This window comes from Prionailurus bengalensis, chromosome D1 (assembly GCF_016509475.1).
Source record: "Prionailurus bengalensis isolate Pbe53 chromosome D1, Fcat_Pben_1.1_paternal_pri, whole genome shotgun sequence".
Taxonomy (NCBI): domain Eukaryota; kingdom Metazoa; phylum Chordata; class Mammalia; order Carnivora; family Felidae; genus Prionailurus; species Prionailurus bengalensis.
In genome coordinates this window covers 53,324,583-53,349,253 of record NC_057346.1, presented here as the reverse complement: position 1 = coordinate 53,349,253, position 24,671 = coordinate 53,324,583, and the positions used below count along the sequence as shown (strand labels likewise).

General features: G+C 47.7%; 1 protein-coding gene across 8 annotated transcripts in view; it reads right to left on the bottom strand.

Annotated features, from left to right (window-relative positions):
* Positions 1-24,671, bottom strand: part of TENM4 (teneurin transmembrane protein 4) — a 748,341-nt gene that overhangs the window by 439,276 nt on the left and 284,394 nt on the right. The window contains exon 4 of one of the 8 annotated variants that reach the window (XM_043580115.1): positions 11,759-11,855. The exons of the other annotated variants lie outside the window; for them this stretch is intronic. The gene's annotated coding sequence lies outside the window, so the exon portion shown is untranslated. The remainder of the gene's footprint in view (positions 1-11,758; positions 11,856-24,671) is intronic. 8 annotated transcript variants of the gene reach the window in all.

The following is a 24,671-nucleotide window of genomic DNA, read 5'->3' as shown; positions in this document are numbered from 1 at the left end:
AATAGAAACAATTTTATTTCTTCCCTTTCCAATTCTGAAAACTTTTCTTTCTTTTTCTTGTCTGACTGCTTTAGCTAGACCCTTAAGTACTATATTGAATAAGAGTGGTAAAATTGGGCACTCATGTTTTGTTCTGTATTTGCTTGTTTCATCTGTAGATGAAAATCTTCCAACTTTTCACCACTGAGTATGATGCTAGATGTGGGCTTATCATATATGGTTTTTATATGTTGAGATCTGTTTCTTCTATGCCTAATTTGTTAAGAGTTTTTACCATGAATCGATGTTGAATTTTATCAAATGCTTTTTCTGCATCTATTGAGATGATCATGATTCTTTCATTCTATTATGTGATATATCATGTTAATTGATTTATGTATGTTGAACCAACCTTGTATCCCTGGGATAAATCCCACATGATCATTGTGAATAATACTTTTAATGTGCTTTTGGATTCATTTGCTAGTATTTTATTGAGAATGTTTGTACCTATATTTATTGGGGATATTGGCCTGTAGTGTTTTGTTTTGTTTTGTTTCTCCAGTAATGTCTTTTTCTGGTTTTGGTATCAGGATAATGCTGGTTATTAAATGAGTTTGGGAGTATTCACTCCTCTTTTATTTATTTATTTATTTTTTGGGGAAGAGTTTGGAAAGGATTGGTGTTAATCCTTCTTGAAAAGTTTGGTATAATTTGGGGCACCTGCATGGCTCAGTCAGTTAAGCATCCAACTTCAGCTTAGGTCATGATCTCACGGTTTGTGAGTTCAAGACCCGTGTTGGGCTCTGTGCTGCAGCTCAGACAGAGCCTGGAGCCTGCTTCGGATTCTGTGTTTCCCTCTCTCTCTGCCCCTCCCCTACTCATGCTCTGTCTCCTTCTCTCTCTCTCAAAAATATATAAACATTAAAAAAATACAGAGAGAGGGAGAGGGGGAAAAAAGTTTGGTAAAACTCATCAGGGAAGCCATCTGGTCCTGGGCTTTTTTTTTGTTGTTGGAAGATTTCTGATTACTGATCAATCACCTTACTAATGATTGGCATATTAAAATTTTCTGTTTCTTCTTGATTGGTCTTGGTAAACTGTATGTTTCTAAGATTTTTCCATTTCTTCTAGATTGCCCAGTTTGTTGGCATATAGTTGCTCATAGTAGCCTCTATGACCTCCTCAATTTCTGTGGTAGTAACTGAAATGTCTCCTTTTTCATTTATAATTTTTATGATTTGGGTTCTTTATCTTTCTTCCATGGTTAGTCTAGCTAAGGGTTTACCACTTTTGTTTACCTTTTCAAAGAACCAACTTGTAGTTCAGAGAATCCTTTCTCTCGTTTTTGTGTTACCTATTTCATTTATTTCTCCTCTGATCTTTATTTTTTCCTTTCTTCTGCTAACTTTAGACTCACTTTGTTCTTTTTCTAGCTCCCTTAAGTGTGGCATTAGGTTGCTTATTTGGGATCTTTCTTGCTTCTTAACATTGGTGTTTATTGCTATGAACTTCCCTCTTAGAATTGCTTTTGCTACATCCCATTCTACTCTCTGTCTCTATGATTTGATTATTGTAGGTGCCTCATATAAGGGTATCATACAGTATTTGTCCTTTTGTGACTGGCTTATTTCACTTAGAATAATGTCCTCAAGGTTCACCCACATGGTGGCAGGTGTCAGAATTTCCTTCCTTTTTTTAAGGCTAATACTCCGTGTATGCATATGCTAGATCTCCTTTATTTATTATCCATTGATGGACACTTGGGTTGCTTTTATCCCTTGGCTGTTGTGACTAATGTGGCTATGAACATGTACATACAAATACCTCTTCACGTCCCTGCTTTCAATTTTGGGGGGTATATACCCAGAAGTGGAATTGCTTTATCGTATGGTAATTCTATGTCGAATTTTTTAAGGAATCATTACACTGCTTTCCATAGTGGCTGCACCATTTTACATAATCCCTTTTAGAGGATTATGAGTGACTAAGCAATAGGCACAATGCCATGCAGCTTAGGAAGTAACAGTCAGATACCAGTGTGGGTCCAATGTGCTCTCATTCCACGGAGCAGCAGTTCCCAAAGCCAGGGTACAGCCAGGAACATCAGAATCATCCAGTGCGCTTATGAAGCATATAGATTCCTGGGCCCCCATGCCTGGAGAAGTAAAATCACTAGGGATAGGGCCTTGGAGGCTGTATTTTCAAAAACCAAACAAACAAATCCGTGGGTGTTTCTGGTGGACAGCCAGGTTTGATAACCACTGTTTATTCCTGTGATAATCATCATTATTGTTGTCCCTGTCATTGTCAAAACATCCTCATTAACCATTCTTTCCTTAGATCAGCTTACTGACTTATAAACATCTGGAAACAGTGGGAATGCAAGGGTTACCAGGAAATCTCAACCCTGGGTTTGCTCTCCAAGCAATTGAGGGCTTTCAAAGGGTGACACATTTAGTATTCTAATCAACAAGGAATCAGCCAGGCGCCTGCCTGCCCAGGCCTTTCTTAGATTCCTGACTAACACTCATTAAGCAGTTCAAGCCAATGTGTTCCTAAGTAAGTGTGTGTAGAGGCAGGCTGTTGGCATTTTAATCTCATTAGTGAACTGAAGCCCTGGACACAGTAGCCACAGCAGCTGCCTACAACTACTGCGTAAGATTCTTCACACCCTCACGCTGGCTACCTGTCCTTCTGCCTGCCATCTCTCACCATTTGCTCCAGCCTAGCTTCCCCTCCTGGGCCTTGAGCAAGAGACCCTGGGAAACCAGAGCTTGATGACTTCCAGGGTGCTGGCTGCAGATAGCTGGATAACCAGTCAGGTGAACAGGCTGCCTATATCCCAGAAGACACACTGAATTATCTACCCCAGCCTGATTTGTTGAGCTGGCACCAGGCCATGGGCACCGCTCCCTGAATTCAACTGTGTCCCCACTCCCCCATCAATACTCTTGATAGAAGCCAGACAAGGCTGTGGGGCCTTGGGAAAGAAGTATCCATAGGCAATCTTCCCAGCACAAAGCTCTCATTGTTGGAGGAGGAAGGCATGGAAGAGGCAGAAGGAGTGCTTATCTTTTGTTAATGCTGGACAGCTGAAAGGGCTCCAGTGAAAAATGACCTTGTAAACTAAAAAAATGGGGAAATATGCAAACTACATAACTATGACTATCTTCTTCCCTGGGACAGAAATAGCTGGGGCTTTCTCTGCAAATGTTCATAGATACATCCACATTAACACACATATACAATTATCATGCTTGAAGTAAATCAAGAGGAAAATGTGAAACAGCCTCATCCATCTATTCATTCATCCATCCATCCATCCATCCATCCAGTTACTTGTTTAATCAATATTAGTGCCTACCGTGTGCATGAACATGTTTCTGGTGGAAACAGCAATAATCCAGATCAGAGTTTTCTAATTGGGGGGTGTTTTTTACTGGGACACCCAGGAACCTGTATGTTGGCTCACCATGTGTTGTCTATAACTGAATCAATATCTTGCACAACATATGTAGGAGCTGTTATGACGAACACACATTGAGTTCAGACATTATTGAATCCATGGCAGCTTTCTGCCTTATATGTGTCTCAGCCAGTGAAAGCTGAAAGTATAAATGCTAACCACTGGGAGATTTGGACATGCTCCAGGCAAATGGAAGTGCAGACCTCCAATGCATGGTTTCATGAATGGAGATGATCACAACCATAACCACAGTAACCAACTAAACACGTTACCATGTGTGGGCATTATTCTAAGTACTTTACTTGTTAATCCAACAAATCTCTGAGGTAGACATTACCATTACCCCATTCTGCAGATGATAAGACTGACCCTGGAGAGCTTCCATAACTTGTTCAAGGTCACATAGCAATAAGGGTGCTTACTGCTTTAAACTTAACAAGTATATGGGGCGCCTGCGTGGCTCAGTCAGTTAAGCGTCTGACTTTGGCTCAGGTCATGATCTCGCGGTTCGTGGGTTCGAGCCCCACGTCGGGATCTGTGCTGACAGGTCAGAGCTTGGAGCCTGCTTCAGATTCTGTGTCTCCCTCTCTCTCTCTCTCTGCCCCTCCCGTGCTGTGCTGGGGCTCTCTCTCGCAAAAATAAGTAAAACATAAAAAAACATTAAAAAATAAATAAATAAACTTAGCAAGTACAGCTACAGAGTCAGACCTATAAAAGAATTACTTTTTACTTTCTCTAAAGAAAATCAAAAATAAAACTCTAACGTGTAAGGAGATAAAGGGTAACTTCTGGGTTGGTGACAGGTTGGGGGTTCAAGGTCCTACCTAGTTTTCTTCCTTTCTTCCCACAGTGGCCTTGAGACTCCTCTGGGAAATCTGACTAAGCGATCATTAGCTCCCTTTCAACTATAATTAAGAAAAGGAAAGAAAAGAAGGAAGGAGAAGTAGGAAGGAGGGAGGGAGGGAGGGAGGGAGGAGAAAAGGAAAGCATAGTCTTGTCTGTCACTAACTGGGAGGAGATTCCTATTCATCAAGCATTATTAGTAAGATGAAGTTGGTCCCTTATCCTCATGGACAACAGTTCAGCAGAGCGGCTGGACAGGAACAGGTCATATAAAGATTGAAACTTGATTTAAAAAAGCAGGGGTTCCATGGCAATGCAAAGCAGGGGTCCTGATGTAGTTTTGGGATCAGGGAAGCAGGAACCCGGGAGATGGGAAGGGGCGGCAGCTGGGACGAGCTGATTGGTAGCAGCACAAGAGAGAAGGGACTGGGTTTGTGAGGTCTGGGAGATGGCATCACTAGGACCTGGTGACCAACTGGACATGGGGCCATGGCAGAGAGGGTGCTCTCAAGGATGACACCGGGGTTTCTGGCCACTGAGCCAGCTATGAAGCTGAGAGTAGGGGGTGTAAAGAAAAGATTCCATGAGCTCCATGGCCAGAATGATAGGGCCCAATGTGCACCCTGCACCACTGGCCACCCTTCCCCAGGGAGACAAAGGCAGCGGAGACCGCTAGCCACCACACCCCTGGAAAAGCATTAAGGCCCGGAGAACTCTGCACGGCCTACAAAAACATCTGTAGGCAGAAGCAATTATGGAACGTACTGCAACTGCTTGCAGTAAATTAATAATAGATGTGCTGGACTTCCTCAGAAATATTTACTCAGCCGGAGCGGCTAAGCACTAATACCCGGGAGTGGAACCTGAGCCTTACCTCAAACAGCCCTGACTATGGAAAATGAAGAAACATCATCCTGGCCCTTCCCAATGCCGGGGTGGGGGGAGAAATGTACAGAATACCTCGTTCAGGAATCCAAGGATCTGCAGTCCGCTGGGCAAGTGGAAAGGGAACCCAGACAGGGGCTGTGGAAGGGACCCAGCGGAAGAAGCCAGCAAAGAAGAACAGCTAGCACTTAAGTGGAGCTTACCACCTGCCGTCCCCATCCCCCCCCCCCCCCGGCCGGCTCAGGACCCTGACTGTATTAACCCTGAACCCTGGGCACTATTTTGAGGTCCATCTTACGGGGAGAGGTACTGAAACACAGAAGAGTTAAGGAACCAGCTGGGACGTGATAGAGCTGGGACTCAAACCCAGGCAGTCTGGCTCTAGAGTATGTGACCCTACACCCCTTTGCCTTTGCTGTCTCCTAATGCCTTTTCTGAAACAGTCAAGAGAAGGGGGCAAGTAAGAGGAAAGAGACCCTACATCTAACCGCCATTGGTTAGCTCAACACCATTGCTAACGTGTGCCCTCCATCTCCAGCCCTTGCTGAGAACTTGGGGTTCTTCTCACCAGCAAACACAGTAGCCATTCCTTTATTTATTAATTATTTAGCGGCACTTGATGGGGGCCAGACTCCCTGCCAGTCTCAGACTAGGTCTTATATAATGCACACAAAATCTCCCTCTCTGGAAAACTCTCTCTGTCCTCTCTCATGCAGAGAGAGTCCTTTTCTCCTTCATCAGAGCTCCCAACCTTCAGGCCATTCTCTGGGTTAGTGTTTCCTAACACAAGTCCTGAAAAAGAGAGGGATTTGAAATCATATGCAAAAAAAAAAGGGGGGGTTCTGGACAGGGGTGCCTGGGTGGCTCAGTCGGTGGAGAGTCCAACTCTTGATTTCGGCTCAGGTCATGATCTCACGGTTGTGGGCTCAAGCCCCGTGCTGGGCTGAGCACAGAGCCTGCTTGGGATTCTCTCTCTTTGCCTTTGCCTTGCTTGTGCTCTCTGTCTCTCTCAAAGTAAATAAATAAACATTTAAAAGGGGTTCCGGACAAATAAGTTTGAGCGACATTAGGTTAGCATCCTCACTACAGGACTTCTCAGAGCCTTGAGTATGCTGGTGGAAGTGAGATCTAGCAGGGGCAGTTCAGTATACAGCACTTCTCAGATCGCTCCAGAAGAAACCCTCCTCCTTCTCTTTCTTAACAACACTTTGTAGGGCTGAGGCATCCTGGAACACAGTTTGGGACATTCTGCCCTGGAACAGTAAATACTATGTCAAATTTGTGTTTGGTCTTGACCTGTCAGTCCACTGGCAGAACCGCAAGGCTGGGAACTCTTTCTTACTCATCTCTCCAGTTCCCGCCTTCAGCCAGGCCTAGGTCTGGAGCGTTCTCTGAAAGTCTTCTTTGAAGGTGGCACAAGGGAGTGCTGTAAAACACGGTCGTGGGATACACTGACATTCGTGGCCGCACCTGCCTGCGTGTCCTCCTCTGTCTCCAAGGCGACAGGCGTTTCCTGCCTCCACGGATCTCATGAATGGTTACCTTTTCACCCTGGACACATCTCGTCAGGGCACAGAGGCTCCTCACCGTCTGGTCCCTGTCCCCACCTCTTCTGGATCCTCTCCCACATTCCCCACACATATCCTCAACTTCGACTCTGCGCAGGCAGTTTCCAGAGCACAACGCTGCTGCTTTCAAATGAGGTTCTCACCTGCTGGCCTTTCTTCGCCAATCTTGCCTGTGTGGTCCCCCTTTCTTTAATCCTTAGCTTGGGCCTCTTGGCTTCTCTGAAACCTCTGAGGCCCCCTCTGCCTCCCTGTCCCTGAGGTCGGGCTAGATGCCCCTCCTGGAGAGACCTGGGCTATCCCATCCTCAACCATACCCATCTCCCAGTGTGAGTGGGGGGTGTGTCCTGAGTGAAGACACCCCATGAATTCCATGCTGTGGGTCATAGTCCAAAGACTTGGAAAGCCATTGATGTTATATAACCCTCCTATTTAAGGTGGTTGCAGGCCCTGTGCGAGGCTCATACTAAGCCTTTAAAATCCACAGGACGGGGGCGCCTGGGTGGCGCAGTCGGTTAAGCGTCTGACTTCAGCCAGGTCACGATCTCGCGGTCCGTGAGTTCGAGCCCCGCGTCGGGCTCTGGGCTGATGGCTCGGAGCCTGGAGCCTGTTTCCGATTCTGTGTCTCCCTCTCTCTCTGCCCCTCCCCCGTTCATGCTCTGTCTCTCTCTGTCCCAAAAATAAATAAACGTTGAAAAAAAAAATTAAAAAAAAAAAATCCACAGGACGTTTCCCTCCTCTGTGAAACTCTGCCTGGCCGGGACAGGGCCACATCCTGCAAATCAAACACCCTCAGACGCTGGGAGCTCCCAGACCCCGCAGGAGAGGTCTGCCGATTAGACTCACGACTTCATAACACTGAAAGCACAAAGCCAGAACCAAGGCATATTCTGTTGGACCCCCTTCTCCCAGTGCATTTTCTTCACAGTTTTCCACCTTGTATACCCATAGAATGGCTTTGGCACGACAGCCACTCCACACGAATGAAAACACGATTGAGCGCAGCAATGTTTCTAGAGCGCCGAAGGAAGCAGATTAGGCAGGAGAGGCGGGAAGGGATTCAGGCAGCTGGAGCCAGGCCCCTGCAGAGGTGGCCGGGCCTCAGACGCGGCCCGTCTGTGGCTGGAAAAGCGATGGCTCCCCTTGGACTGAAAGCCCAGGACTGCCTCCCGGAGATGAAGGTGCCAGACGGAGTCTACTCGCCGAATGCACCGTTCCACCAACTGGCAGGGAAATGAGAGACACAGAATCGGCAGAAGGAGACCTAGCATCTTCTCAGCTCTGCCTTCCTCCTAGCTCTGCTCTTAATGCCCCTCTTCTCTGGGTCTCGGATTCCTCGTCTTAAAATGAGAGGGTTAGTTTGAGCCGGTGGCTCTCAAGGTTTTGGACTGTGACTCACAGTAAGAAATACATTTGACGTCCCTACTCAATGTAGACACACATATAGTACTCAGGGGGAGCTTTACTTTACGCTAGTACCTAATGTATTTTCTATTCTTTTGCGTGCATTTATAAATCGTGACTTGTAAATTCATTTTATAGACTTTTACTGAAGCATGATGTAAGTATGCGTTGTGTCCATGTCTTAGATGATGACCTAGATAAATTCTCGCAATTGAAGACATCCGTGTAACCAGCCCTCAGATCAAAAGACAGAGCATTACCAGGACCTTGAAAGGCCCCCTCTTGCCTTTTCCCGTCCACCAACTCCTCCCCCAAGGGTAACCACTGTCCTGACTTCTAACAGCCCACATTAGTTTGGTCTGTTCTTGTGCTTTATATAAATGCATCCACATTTCTGAATGCCTGACTTAATGACCCTGTGAGGGTCTCTGATATTCCCTTGTGTGGACATACCACATTTCATCCATTCCACTGGCCACGTGTTTTGGTGGACACGTGTGTGCATGCCTCGTGGCTGTGTATCCAGGAATGGAACGGCGCATGTGGATATGTTCAGCTTTAGCTGATACTGCGAGTTTTCCAAGGTCGATATACCAGATTAGACTTCAACCAGTTAGATCTGAGAGTTCCAGGGGCTCCATTTCTTTGCCAGCATGAGGTATTATGCGCCTTCCTCACTGAGGCTGTTCTCATGGGTTTACGGAAGCACGTCACTGTGGGCTTCATCCCTAATTCTCTGATAACTGATAATGTTTTCATATGCTTACTGGTTACGTGGATATCCTCATTTGTTTGAGTCTTCTGCCTTTGTTCTATTAGGTTGTCTTTTCCTTACTGATTTGTGGGAGTTTCCTCTTTTTTTTCCCCCACTGTAACTCTTTTGGATAGGAGAGCTTTGTTGAAAATATACACTGTACATATTTTCACTCACTCTGTGGGTTGCTGGGTTACTCTGTTTCACTTTAAGACATGATAATCTTGAACCACCAAATTTAACTGTGTGACCCATGCATGTACCATCTGAAAAACCCCACAGAACAGGACTATGCAGGCTTCCCCAGGTCTGGATGACCCCGAAAGGGGCACCCCTGGCCAGCGGCACCCACGGTAGCATCGGCCTGAAGTGGCACCCCTGTGCGTACAGTCAGTAACTGTCTGGAGAACAAAAGCCATGATCGTGGCTATATTTAATTTCCCAATTAAAAGAAATCCTTGTTCCACACCCTAAATGACAACATAGTTCCCACTTCCGAATTTACGCTTCGTCAGCCCCAAACCCAGGTTGAGGAAGGAGACTCAGAAGGATGGCTGAGGTGTGGGCCATCCCTGGAACTGGCCTTTTCAGGACGGCTAGAGCGTGTGTTCACCTGTGCGGGCTCTCCATCCACCCAGGTGCCTGGGACCTTGGGGAGTGGCCCTGTGGAATAGCTTTTCATGAACCGACGAACTCCATGAACCATGGGAGAAGGGCACTCAGGCATCCTGGACACTTGCACAGCGTGGAGGGTAAACCGTACGTGGATTCCCTCAACCCTTCAGAGTAGCGCCGTCCGCAGACTCCATAAAGGCAGAGACCGCGGCACTTTTGTCAAGAATGTGGCCAACGTCACACAGCTGGTCAGTTACAGAGAGGGGGTGACCGACGCCACAGCCTGTGTGTTCATTCCTAGGTCATTCTCCTCCCAGACAGCTGGTCACTGTGTAGAGTGGTGACCACACCTACAGCACCCAAAGATCCTCTCGGTCTCTCTCTCTCTCTCACACACACACACACACATACACACACACACACACACACACACACACACACACAGCTGCACGCAGGAGCAGACACACAGGCACATGTGTACATAGATATTTACATACATACGTGTTCACATGCTGTTTTACTCAAGAAATCTGTGCACTGGACTCTGTGGATTCATCACACACTCAGCTCATCAGAGTTTTACCCTTTTAGTTTCCAAAGTATTGAATATCCCATAATGTACGAGTAATGCAAACATACATATGTGTGTAGGGCACTTAACAGTTTGTAAGTGCCTCTCACACTCAGAACCAGCCTCTGAACACACACAGGTATCTGAGGACTCTTGAGGTCCCCAGGGCTAGTGGGGGCCCAAGGACCCTCCTGGGGACAGCAGTCTTTCTTATCCAGGGCTGAGGTGGTGGCAGCCAGAGGTTGGCAGAATCTGTGCAGCCCCTCAGACCCACCTTAAAAGTGTCTCTAACTGTATATTCCAGAGCAACAGATCCTTCCGATTCTGAGTAAAGTCTTAATTTCATAAAGTTCTCAGAGTTAAGCATGCATTTGCACGAACACGTACAGGATATGGACACTTCTCTCCTATCTCTAGTAAGCATGCCCACGTACTCCGTCTTATTAGAATTTTCACCACCTCTCGTCTTCTCCTCCAGCGAAAGGTAAGCAGTTCTATCACTACTTATAAGGTGAACAGGGACTGGCATTTATTGAACACTTCCCACATACCGGCTAATAAGTGCTTTATGTACATTATCCCAGCCCGTCTCACACGAATCCTTTGCCACATACATCAATATCCTTATTTGACAAATGAGGAAATGGATGCTCAGAGAAGGGAAGTGGCAGCCTGTGGCTACAGTCAGTAAGCGATAGGACTGGGATTGGACCCAGGGCCCACGGATCCCCAAGTCCTGGCCCGCTCTGGTGCCTAGGACATCAAGAAGCAGCAACTTTCTTACTCCAAGTCAGCAGAACTATCCATATGGGGGTGGGAGGCATCTTAGGACCTTTTGCCTCTTACCCTTCTTGTGTTCTCTGAGCTCAGAGAAATGAAAGGACTTTCCTAAGAGCAAAGCAAGAGCAGAGCTGGGCCTGAAACCAAGGTCTGGTCTTGGGATTCTCTCAACTCTGACTCTCATGGATCTCCTGGGACAAAGGACACTGGGAGAGCTCTGTCTGGGTTCCAGGCAGGCCTTTCGAAGGAGGCACTGACAATATTGGGAAAGTGACCAGGGCAGGAACTGCTAACCAAATTATCATTGAAGGAACAAAGAATAAGAAAGATCTCAAGGCAAAACATGATCTTTGTCTGCAACCGTTTTTAGGACTGTCTAGTAAAGAAGAAAGAGGCTTGGCAATGTGAGGAGGAATGGATTTCAAATGCAGATTATGGAAGAATTCTATAGAAATCCTAAATGTGGGGAAGTACCAAGTTCCTCATCAGTCCCTGGAGATTTCCAAGCACAAGCCAAATATCTATAATTTACATGTTTGTTTCCTCCCTCCCTCCCTTCCTTCCTTCTTTCCTTCCTCCCTTCCTTCCTTCCTTTCCTCCTTCCTTTTTATCTTTCTATCATCATCTATTGAATGGTTCATGGCTCTAGAACCCTTTCATCTGTAAGATTCCACAGGCTTTTGAAAGATAGTAAAATCGTTTAGGAAGGCAAGCAGTAATCTTATACTCACTGCTCATTGTTCTTAGGGGAAAAAAAGGTATTATAAACTAAGTGGAGATAAAGTCTACCTATTAATGCACATTTGAGAGGTAGAGAAAAAAAATCACCCATAACATTAATTTAGATCATGAATACTCTCTGAAGTGTAAAAAAAAAAAAAGCCACAACTCACTTTTCTTTAAATCTTCTTAAAAAGGTCTAAGAATAGTCCTTCAAATAATCCTTGAAGTATGCAATTTTAATTTGGACACATGGTAATTTCAGTCTACCTGTTGAAAGAGACAAGAGAGAAATCAATCATTTTTGATGAGGATGCTGTTCTGACAAGCAGCAGAGAAGATTCAGGCAGCTTGAGGGGTAGGGGTGGGGGTGGGGGGTGGTAGTCGCAGCAGCAGCAGAGGCTTTTGCCCCAGGCTGAAGACTGGTTTTTGAACACTCAGAGGAAAAGCAACTAAGGTAGTGATCACAGTGCCTGGCACATAGCAAATGCTCAATAAATGTTTAATGAACGAATGCGTAAAAGGATACGTGAATAAATGAGTGGGATTTGTCACCAGCCTTTGATGCAGGGAGTTACCCGACAGGCTTTGACTTTTAGGGAGAAACAGAATTTCCAGGCACTGAGTATATTATGGAAAATAGCACACGGAAAGGTTCATGGTATAGTGGAGAGAGTGAGGGCTCTGGAGCCAGCCATATCTGTATTCAAATCCTGTCTTTACCACTTATAACTGTGCAACCCTGGGCGATCTTATTTATTTATGTTTATTGTTGTTATTAAATTGGATTCTTAGCCCGTTCGTTAATTTTCAGCCCTTCTTCCCTAATACAAGCATTTAAGGTCATAAATTTCCCTTAAGTGCTGTCTTGGCTATATTCCACAACTTTGATATTTAATATTTCTTTTACCATTCACTTATAAGTATTTTAAAATTTCTATTATCATTTTTTTCTTTGACCTATGAGCTAGAAGTGTTTTTGTAAATCTCTCTCCTCTCCTCTCCCCTCCTCTCCTCTTCTTCCAATCTCTCTCTCTCAATACACACACACACACACAGACACACACACATATAACCATTTTTTAAACTCATTTTTCTGTTATTGATTTCTAGATTACTTGTACAGTGCTGGGAGAAAGCGGGCTGTAGGACACTAATTCCTTAAAATTTATTGAGATGCTAATTCCTTAAAATGTATTATTTTGTAGCCTAGGATGTAGCCAATTTTTGCGAACGTTCCATGTGTGTTTGGAAAGAATGTGTATTCCGCAGTTGTCTGTTGTCCTAAGCTAGTTTTTTTAACCTCCACACACATCCATTTCCTTATTTGTAAAAGGGTCCGTGAGCTAAATACACATTAGTTCCCTCCTGCCATTTAGAATTACACTTACTGACATGGAGGCTGTGCAGACAGAAACAGAGAGCACATGAGAAAGAGAACCAGCTGTGCTATTTCTTGCTTATAGCAATATTGATAATGATACCCTAGAGTTACAAAGCATTCGAAGTTTCCAAACGATGACCACGTCTGCCATTTGGTTTCTTCCTGTCAACAAACCCCTGAGGTGTCACCTAGGCAGGTCAAGGGAGGACCCACATGGAGAAGGGACATGCACCGGTATGTAGTTATTTACTCGGTCCTCCAAGCCAGACCCCCAGGATCCCTCCTTGTTTTCTCCCTCCCCCTCGCTCCTCGCACATGCGCAGTGCAGTCTCGGATCCAGCCATGTTACCACCCTTCACACCTGCATCGTTTCTTGCCTGCACCATTCCAAGAGAACGATTCAATTCCTACTGTTTTAAAAATACACCTACAAGAGGTAAATCCAGACAAGATCTTGGCAGATAGGATTCCGAAATGGAGCCGAGAACGCGTGCTGGGTCATGGGGGCCAAAATATCAGAATCTGGAAGGGGACAATGATGTTTATGACTATCAAATGGAGGCATGGGTTTAGAAAGGTAGAGAAACGTCGTGCTGAGTTCAAATAGCCTTCATCTGACAAAGCTGTTCCCATGGCTTGGTCCCCAGGCCACTCCAAGCTCTCTTCCTCCTTCCAGAGAGAATTACTGGGAGCCACATAAGCCACCACTTCCTCAACTCCACCGCCCCCCCCCCCCAAAACCACTGTGGTGTGACTCCACCTCTAGAATGTCCTTAGAATCATAATGATGCTGTCCCTGCAAATTCCAGAGGCTTCTCAACCTGCAGTGGCCTCTCTGGGTCCTCTGCCAGCTGGGTCAGTGCCTCCTTTGGAAACTCTCCTGCTCCTCCTTTTCCCTCCAAGGCCTTTCTCTGCCTCTTTTGCTGCTGCTTCTTTCTCTGCCTCATCCTTAACTGTGAAGGAGCAAAGAGCATTCTCTTCTCTCCCTCCTTAAATTCTGTGGTTTAAACTGGCATTTTTTTTTTTTTAACGTTTATTTATTTTTGGGACAGAGAGAGACAGAGCATGAACGGGGGAGGGGCAGAGAGAGAGGGAGACACAGAATCGGAAACAGGCTCCAGGCTCCGAGCCATCAGCCCAGAGCCTGACGCGGGGCTCGAACTCACGGACCGCGAGATCGTGACCTGGCTGAAGTCGGACGCTTAACCGACTGCGCCACCCAGGCGCCCCTACACTGGCATTTTCATGATTTAATTAGAGTTGTTTCAACAACATCAGAACCCTCAACTGCCACTTTGAAAGTGGGATACTAAGTCTGTGCCCGTCACTGTGCTGAACATTAACTTTATTTCCCTGGACCTTCACAACAACCACTAGTGGAAGGTATTATTAATATTCCCATGGTACAGATAAGAAAGGAGAAGGTAAGAAAAGAAGTGGAATTTGCCCAAGATCACTCAGCTACTAGATGAGGCAGAGCTGGGATTCACACCACTGTCCACCTACCTCAAAGGCTGTGCTCTCTGCCACTACATTTAGTCACCCTGCCCTCCTACGGCCTGGCCTCAACCTGCCACTCTCCCACGGTGTCATTTCATGCTTGCATTTTTGCTGCCTGCGGAAGGGAAGGCCTTCATTCACGCTGTGCTGAAGAAATTCTAGTCATCATTCGAGGCCCAGCTGCAATGCCCCTCCTAAAGCTGCCCACAAGCCTAGCTGGTTTGACTGCCACTGTCCCCTTGCCCTGGCAGCTCTGTGAGGATATCAAACGATCCGTCATGCATCTGACCACGCACCCACCCATCCACCCCCAAACTGCATAAATACGGTTAAGGATCGCTTATCCAGCAGTCTCGATACTAGGAGCATCCAAACAAAGAAACCGTTCCAAAGGATTTTTTATGCTCACCCTCTGAAAAATTATACTTACGTCAAAATTAAAGACAAATTGCTGGAAGTCATGGTGTATGAGAAGGAATGTGCTCTGCTAGGCATCTCTCAATGCCGACTGGCCAGGGACAGCCATCCCTGTGATCTGGCCAGGGAAGTTTCCAAGGTTACCAAACCAGGTGCCTCTGATTTCCCTCACCCAACCCCCACATTTCTGAATCCAGTTTAGACACCCAGTCTGGCTCACGTACCTCTTCCACCTCGAAGCCCTCCCTGAGTCTCCTCCCACAACAGACACAGGTGTGTCTGTGATAAAACTCTGATGGCGCCCAGTAATTTGATCACCCGTGGCTAACACTGCAGCTCAAAGAGCACTTCGACATATTTATTTCATGCTTTACCTTCCCTTCTGGTCTTTTGGGGGCTAGGAGTCCCATCGCCTCACCTTCACGATGTTTTCTGAACCAAGCCCAGTGCCTGGCACACAGAGGTTCATGAGTGACTGACGGACTGACTGAAACAGGATGACGTTGACCTTCGATGGGGGAAGCTGTCCAAAACTCACTCACATGCAAGCATCCAGCAGTGTTTACGTACAAAGCAGGGGCTAAATAAATATAAAATCCTTCCTCTCTCCACCCCACCAAATGGAAGAATCAGGACAGTGGGACTACACATCCACTGAGCCCAAGGTTTCTAAAGACCTGTGTTGCATGGTTCACAAACATGTTGGGGTGGTGGCTTTTGGCATTCTCCAGGATGAACTAGGCAGGGAACGGCCATGTTTGGACACGTTCTAGTTTCCATAGTCACAAAATGAGTTAGAGCTTGAAGACAGATAGGGCTTCAAGATCAGCTTCTACAACCACAGCCTGTTTACAGAGGAGGGCTGGAGAGGTTAAATGACTCCATCCAAGTCCCAGGGCAAGAAGGACTGTGCAGATGCATTTTCCCTGTCCCCTTCTAGACTTGCAAATGAAGCCTCTAGGAAACCGAGTGCTTGCTGAATGGCTAAAAATAAACTCCCAGAAACTTCATCTAGTTATATCACGGCTGCAATTTACAGCGTCTAGAACTTCAGCATGGTATAATTAGCAAGTGGATTACAATAATTTATTTTTGGTTTAAATGCTCGAATGAACACGACCTTCCAGTAGAATGGGAAAATAAGAGGCTGGGAGCCAGCCACATGCTTCTTCCCTCTTCCAATGCCACAGTTTTAACACTGGCTGGCATCCATCTACCCATGTCTGGTAGATGAGCCAGAGAAAGGATTGCAACTCCCAGCTCTCGGCTTCCTAGGAAGTACGACTTCTGGAATACATCTTCCCAGTGACCAGGAAGGTGTCCGAAATCACCCTTCCGATGAGCAGGAAAACTCAAAGGCAGGGAAAAGTGTGTGGTGATGCCTCTGAGCAGAAAGCAGTATCACAAGACGGGACCAAGAGAGACACTGTCACGCAGCCGAAAGAAGACTAGACGGGGGGTCACAGAAGACCTGTGTTTGGGTTTTGTTTAACAGGCACCATGAATAACACCCACTTCAAGTCCCTTTCATAAAATGTTGATAAATAGGTAGCTATCTCACTAGATTATTACGGGAATTAAATGAAAAAAAAAAGTATGGAAAAGGAGTTTTGTAAGTGAGTGCTAGGGATTCTTCTCGGGTGGATAAATTTCCAAAGTAGCTGTCTCTGATGAGGAACTTTTTGGACCAAAGCACTGCAGAATATTTAGAAGGGAGCCGGGGGCAGGGCAGCAGAAAACCTGGAAAGTTGTCTTCTCGAGTTTCCCTCTACAGAGTCCGGGCAAAGGCACATCCATTCACTTTTTTTGCAACATCTCCCGGCAGAGCATTCTGGAACTAGAAAACAGGGACCCTGACTTGGGCGAGGAACACAAACAACTTGTCTCCTCTCTCGGGCACTGCACCGAAACCAGCCAACTGTCTGCCAGAACACGCCCCAGCGTGGAAGGTGGAGATGGTGGGCAGGCAGTGTGCAAAATCAAAGCTGTGCTCGCTTCAGCTGAAGGAAGGGACACGGACATTCACGGAGCACCTACTGTGTGCTGGGCACAGTCCTGGATCCCTTCGCTTCAGAGCTTTTCTCCAAACGCTGGGGGCCTACCTTTCTCTTTGTGGAAGCTACTCCAGCTTGGTCCTCGTCCTCTGCTCTCCTAGCTCACACTGCCTTCTCCCTGCACATGGAAACCTTGCACATGCTTATTTGCTACTGTGGCTTGACCGTTACCTAAGAGTGTAAGGTACCTAAGAGTGTAAGGTACCTAAGAGTGACTCGCTCCCAGGAGAGATCACAACAGCACAGAGGAAGGGTGAGAGAGGCAGGCCCGAGGGCTACTTGGAAAAGGCAGAGAGCCAGAGGATCTGCACAAATGGAAGGGGGCACATGGTGAGGGCTTCTTGTGAAACCCACTTAAAGTGTCCTTGGGGTTTCTTCCTTGAAACCTGTTTGTGGGGGCAAAGATTCTAGCCTTGAGTAGCTGCTTCATGGGCTAAAAAAAAAAAATGCCGTGTGTGTGTGTGTGTGTGTGTGTGTGAATAAATGGTTAGCCATTAAGATGTAAAATGCAGCTGTCACAGTCCATAGAACAACAGACAGGTTAATATGGGTGCTTAAGAACGCTATTTCCTCATATTAACCCCAGAGCAACAGCAACCTATCCAGATAGACTCGGGAGTGCTTGCCCCGGAAACCTGCCGCTTTTTGCTCTAATAATATTTGATGTTTAAATAATAGTTGATGTTTGTTTCCAAGCAGAGTTCGCTAGCTTGCTTCCCTCCCTCCCTCCTTCCTACTCTAAGAATATCTTGGCCTTAGCTTTCTTTCTGAAATCTGGGTTATAAGCCTGCAGATGTGCATCTGGGTCACATTTAGTTTCCGAACTTGCCTCCTGACTGGGTTCCTTGACTTCCATTACTCCTCTCCCTCTGCCACCTCCCAGCCAACCCAGCCTATCTACATGCTGCCCGCCAGGGGGCTGATTTAACTTAAAAAAAAATGTTTAAATGGTAAAAAAAAAAAAAAAAAAAAAAAAAAAAGGTTGTAAGTCCTTCCCGGCAAGAGGCGAGCTTCAGTTCCGTGAACCGCGTGAACAGCTATGACTTGCTCTCCTGGAGGAAACCGAGGCTGGCTCACAGCACTCACCTGTCCGGGAGCAAGGCCGGGCGGTGGCCGGCACACGGGCCCCAGAGGGACGGTGCTGTGGCTCTGATGGACTGGCAGCTTGGGGAAGTGACTGCAGGGTGCACCCTGCACGCTGGCCACCGCGGTGGAAGCCGGCACCCCAGCCCCGGTGACAGACTTCCGCGCGTGGGCAGGCTATGCGCCAGTGGGCTGCCTGCACAGGCAGGTAGTTCTCCATTCCCCTTCGGCTACTGTCCGAGTCGTGGGCAATCCGTGCACCACTGGGGAGGCGTGGATGGGAGGTGAAGGGTGTGACCCGGGCACCGTCAGAAGTCACTAGCAGATCCTCAAGTGGGCCAGGATCTCTGAGGCCCGGGGCACCTTGTCCACGCTGTGCCCTTTCTCTCTGTCATCCAATCTTCCTCTGAGCAATTCCGCCTGTCCCGAAAGACGCAGAAGGTCACCTCCTTCCAACAGCCTCCCCCACCCTCTGACTAGATCAGAAGCCCATCTTCCGGGCTTCCGTGGCTCCTGTGCTTCCCCTGCTGCTGTGATTCTCACCTTTGTGAGATCATCTGCCTATTTAGTGGTCTCTAGTGAATATCTCCCATGAATGCCTACCAGGGCAAGATGCTTTGGGTACAAAGGACAAAAAATAGTCAGTACAGGGGCGCATGGGTGGCTCAGTCGGTTGAGCGTCCGACTTCAGCTCAGGTCGTGATCTCACAGCTCGTGAGTTCGAGCCCCCCGTCGGGCTCTGTGCTGACAGCTCGGAGCCTGGAGCCTGCTTCGGATTCTGTGTCTCCCTCTCTCTCTGCCCCTAACCCACTCGCATCCTATCTCTGTCTCTCTCAAAAATAAATAAACATTAAAAAAAATAAGAAAAATAATCAGTACATTAATTAACATATATACCAACTCTCCACCTTTCTCCGTAAAGAATTTAAGGCAGCATAAAAATGAAAAATGTCCCTGAGCAGCTTACAGTCAGGGGGAATGGCGGACAGATAAGCAGTTTAAGAAAATATTATCTGGGGAGCCTGTGTGGCTCAGTGGATTAAGTGTCTGATGCCTGATTCTGGCTCAGGTCATGATGCCACGGTTTGTGAGTTTGAGCTCTACGTCAGGATATGCGCTGATGGTGTGGAGCCTGCTTGGGACGCTCTCTCTCTGCCCCTCCCCAGCTCATGCTCTGTATCTCAAAATAAAGAAATAAACTTAAAAGAATAAAATAAATAAAGTATTACCTGACAGGGGCTGAGATAATGTGATGTGGCTGAGGGCCTGGGGTGGGGCTTGGGGGAGGGGCTTCTCCCTGGTATCCCCCAGAACCTGGTGCAGACCCCAACATGGGGGATGCTCAGTGAATATCATTTGTGAAATGAATGAGGTGGGTAGGAAGGGAGTACATGAAGGGACCTTAGAGATTACCCATTTCAATGAGGAAAACAGTTAGTGGTGGTGTAAGAAACAGAATTTGGGCCTCTAAGGACTTCCACCGGAAAATCTAAATCCCATTGAATGAAATGCAGAAAGGTAAACAACTGCTCTTCTCTGGGCCTCAGTTTTCTCACCCATAAAAGAAGAGGGGCGCCTGGGTGGTCCAGCCCCTTAAGAGTCCAGCTTTTGATTTCAGCTCAGGTCATGAACTCATGGTTTGTGAGATCGAGCCCTGCATTGGGCTCTGGGCTGACAGTATGGAGCCTGCTTGGGATTCTCTCTCCCTCTCTCTCTCTGCCCTTCCTCCCCCCCCCCCCCCCCCCCCCCCCCACCCTGCCTCACTCTGTCTCTCTCTCTCTCTCAAAAATAAATAAACACTTAAAACAAAATGAAGACGGTTGGAGTAGATCAGTATAGAAAGCTGTTACGGCTTATAATCAGTTACCAAAAAGGGTTGAGGAGTGGCCAGGTCGCCGTATCTGTCTTCTTCTGATACACATCCAAGAACCTACTAACAGCAAACTTCATCCATTCACCCAAAATACCTGTACTAAGTGTTAACTGTGTGCCAGGTGCTGACCTGGGCATAAGTGCAGGGCACCCACAGACCCAACTTTCCCTAGGCCTGCTCTCCTTGTATAGGTCTCTAAAACCCTGGGTTTAGCCCAACAATCTGCTTTACAACTTGGAGCAAGCACCTGACGTCTCTGTACTTTCCACCTTCCTTCTTCCCTATTCCTTTGCTTTCTCCTTCTTTCATACCTTCACTCATTCATCCATCCATCCATCCATCCATCCACCCACCCACCAAATGCTTACAATATCTTCTAAGCGCCCGGAACTGTGCTCTCCATGCTGCAGCTGCAGTGGTAAGACCCAGGACATGCTTCTAGAACTCAGCTGGGCCCCTTCTGTCTAGCGAGCCGAGCAGTTTGCAGAGCTATGGATTTCATCGGCATTCACCATCCTTCCATCCCTCCATGACTCTGTTCATGCCGTGTGTTTGCCTGGACTGTCTCAAACTGTTGACCCTCTTCCAAGGTCTAGTTCCCAGGCCACCTACCCTGACCTTCCCTTCTCTGGGGTCCTGCAGCCCCCCGCTGGCCACCATGATGACACTCTAATGTATGGTGGGTTTGTCTGTTGGCCCCACTGCTCTGAACTCCGTGAGGCCCAGGACCGTGTATTTTCATCACTGCATCTGTAGCAATGCCAGAGGAAGCATGGCTGAAGTCAACTGAGATCAAGACCTCCCAAGCAGTAACTAGTCAGGGGACAGGCTCAGGGGGACAGGGAAAAGGTACTCACCTCACGGCTCGTCCTACCAGCAAACCCAACACTAGCCTGCCCGACAGCTTCCCTCTGTAGTCAGAGGTTGTTCTCAGCTCCCGTGGTACCCGGGGACCCTGCTTCCTGCACCTTGGGCACTTTGCACCTATATCCTTGGATGCCTTGTGTAGTCCCTCTGCAGGACTTTCTGCAAATCTTCTGGGCAATGTGCATAATCCAAGGTAAGAAAATGTAGCCTGGAATCATAGCCACAAATACAAAATACCTACAGAACCTTGAGCTTTTCTGGCTGCACCAGAAAATTTTGGTAAAGTTCTCCAAGGAAGACAAGATCATTTCTCCCTTACAAAGTCTATTCACATCAGCCAGAGCACAGGAGGCCATCGACAGCCCTGGGTCCAAAACAGCCAGGGTGTGAACCTTGGCTCTGCTGTGCTAGCTATGAGCTAGCATGGCTGATGCTGACCTTGGGCCTCCAGCTGGATCAGGCTCCAGTCCTCCTCCACATTTCCAGTCTTGCGGCCAATCCTCTCTGCCCAGAAGAGTAATTCAATTGCTGGCTCACTCACGCATCCGTGCAGCCACTTACTCTATTACTTTTCATCTCTTCACTTAATCACTCATTCCTTCATTCACTCATCCATCCACATTCATTTCTTTGAATTTGCACTTACTCATTTACTCAAGATCGCACATTCATTCACTCTACTCATCCATTCATTCATTTCTTCATTTACTCATCAACTCATTCATCCATCCACTCTTTCACTCCTTCCTTCACTCACTCCCTCTGTCCTGTACTCACTCACTCGGTGCCTCACTCACCACCTACACATGCCCCGTCGCCATTCCTCAGCACAGCATCCTGCCAGGAACACGGCCTCCATCCTGCCCGGGTCCATTAGTCCTCACTCCCAGGACATTCTCTTCCATTTCAACATCCAGCCTGCTGAACTGTGCAGGCATGTGTGCAGAGGATACGCTTTCTACTCAGGAACAGATGTTGTTGTAATTACTGTTTTGACTTTCACCCTTTAATGCCAGAGAATTCTTTCCACAAACTCCTCCAGGATGCAGGAAGGCAACGACTCAGCATGGGCAGAACGTGCAGTGCCTGGGGGTTCAGATTCCAGGACACAGGAGATTCCTGGCAATCAGAGATACAGGGAACTTGGAGAGCCTCCCTACTCCAGGGCTTTGGAACCTGGGGTCCAGGGATGAGCTGGGAGGGAGGGAGGCAGGCCTGGAGAGTGGTAGACTTTGTGAGCCAAGTTAAGGAGTACAAAAGGGAGTCCCAAGAATATGCAGTCATGATCAGTCTGGGTTTGGGTTACTGTGATGACAGGTGACAGGGTCAATGGAAAATGTAGAGGTTTACTGGCATGGGGCCATTGAGAAGCAATGTCATGGCAGAAGATTAAAATCATAATTTGCTGACCGCCTACCATGTGCCAGGGGCTTCCCATACTTCACGCTAGCTGCCCTTCAATGATCACTTTCCCTTTCTTTTAGAAAGTAGAATTCCCGGAGCTCTAGCTGGTCACATGACCTCTCGGCTAAGACTACATTTCCCAGATGCCCTCACAGCAAGGTATGACCAGCTAAGCTCTGGCCAATGGCTGTGAGTGGAGGTGTTCTATGCAACCTCTTGGTTGCACTGTTAGAAGGAAGCTGGTGCCTTCCACTTCCTGTTTCACTGCCTGCTGGCTAACATGTGGCCCCCTCTAGTGAGCCATCTCTGTCTCTGGGATTGAGGGCATAACCTCGGGGATGGCAACACAAGACAGAAGCCACTTTCAGTTCCTGCAGAACCCTGTGACGCAGAACTTCTCTATCCCCCTAGCTGAGATTTTACACGCAAGAGAAACAGACATCTGTTATGCTTTGGCCACTGTTGTTTCATTCCCCATTAAAGCAGCCAAGCCAACATCTACTAAGATGGGAGGATCTCCTGCATCATGTTTTCTTACAGAGAAACTTCCTTTAGAGGATCTCCTGTGGCTTCCCTCACTCCCTCACTTGATCTGCCCTGTTGTGGTTGAAAAGCATCCCCCCGGAACCCACGTGTGCTGGGAACCTCAGAACGTGACCTCATTTGGAATCAGGGTCTTTGCAGATATAATTAAGGTGAAGATCCAGATAAGAGCCTATGGGATTAGGTGGACCCTGAATCTCACGAGAGGACCCTTATAAAGGATGGAAGAGGACACCGTGAGGCACAGAGGAGAATGCTGGGTGACGATGGTGCAGAGACTGCAAGGAGGCATGCACAGCAGAGGAGCCCCAAGGAAGCTAGGAGAGAGGCCCGGAACGGATTCTCCCTCAGGGCCTCCAGAAGGAACCAAACTTGCTGACTTCATCTGGATTTGGGACTTTTCAGTTTCTAGAACAGTGAGAGGATACACTTCCGTTGTGTTAAATCCCCGAGTTTGCCGCAATTCGTTGCAACCGACCTGGGAAACCAACACGTGCTCTGAGCGGTGGGGCAGCCATCTGTCAGGCGGATCCGAAAGATGGAACCGGCCCTGCCTCACCTGAACCGCCTCCCCCTGTCCCCATGCCCCCCAAATGGCCTACAGAAAGCAAACCTCTCTTGTCCTCCATGGGATGGATAGGCTGTCTAACTCCAGGGTGAATTAGGGGTCAGCAAGCCCCTCTGGCTACAGATGCGAAGTGACACTGTGTGCTCTCCGTTGTAACTGGTGTGTGTGCTATTCAAGATCGTGGCCTCTGAAGCCAGGCCACCCAGCATTCAATCCCCGTCAGCCCTTCACTAGTTGTGTGATTTGGGGCAAATCAACTAAACTTGCAGCACCTTGCCGTGTCCGTCTGTAAACTGGAGTAATGATAGCGCCCATCTTATAGAACCGTCGTGGGGATCAAAATGGTTACATCTCGAAATGCTCAGAAAAGGCTGACAAACGGGAAGTACCTGCTAAGTTCGCATTCACCCTTAATGTGCGCTGATAATGCTATGTAAGTATTTGCTATTGTTATGGTCTGTCTGATTCCTCCCCGGTTTCAGTTAACTTGGAAGTTAGGCCAGGAAGGTAGGTATTACCTCCCGGCTCGTGTGGAATCCCAACACATACTGTATTTAACCCTCATTAGTCTCATTTTGCAGACAAGGAAACAATGTGTCGGAGAGCCCCCAGGTAAAGATCTAGAGGAGAGGAGATCTGGAGTGCCCGCTGAGTCATCCTCCGTCTCCACTGGCTGCCCAGTCACCCATCTGGTTAGGTGGTTAGGCTCCCAGGCTCTGGCTAGCCGGCCTGGGAGGTCTCCCTCCTAGCTTCAAGCCCTTCAAGGACTCCCTCTGCGAGCAGTTCCAGTCGGCCGCTCAGCAGGCCGAGCCATGCAGCCCGGTCAAGTCACCGCGGGCCCGTGTGAGGGAGGATCCTGTGGTCTGTGTTGGGACAAAACTGGGTGACTCCTCAGCTCTGATGGGACCGTTTCTGCAGTCTGGGCTGTGCTCCAGGGAACGCAGGTTGTATATGCAGGCATCAATGTGGCCCCTCTACCTGGGGGTGCCTGGATCACATCCAGGGTGACAGCAGCATGTTTCATCTTGAGAACCAGCCTGCTTATCACACACCCAATCCCCTGCTGTTGGGATTATGGAATTCCTCTCGGCTCAACTGCATAAATAGGCTGGAGGAAAAGGTGGGAAGGAAAAGGCAAGGGACGTTTGTTGAGCACTTACTGTATGCTGGGCTCTGTGCCAGCTGCTTTACCTAAGCTGTTACATGTAATCCTCACAACAATCCTATGCTGTAAACCCATTTTAACAGATGTGGAAACTGAGGTTCAAAGAGCTGAAATCACCTGCCCAGGGCCCCAAAGCCAGGAATGCCAGAGGCACCCCAGTTTCCCTAACATTTTCTTTGACAACACAGGTAGGTGAATGGGACATACCCCCTCCACCCTGAATAGGGA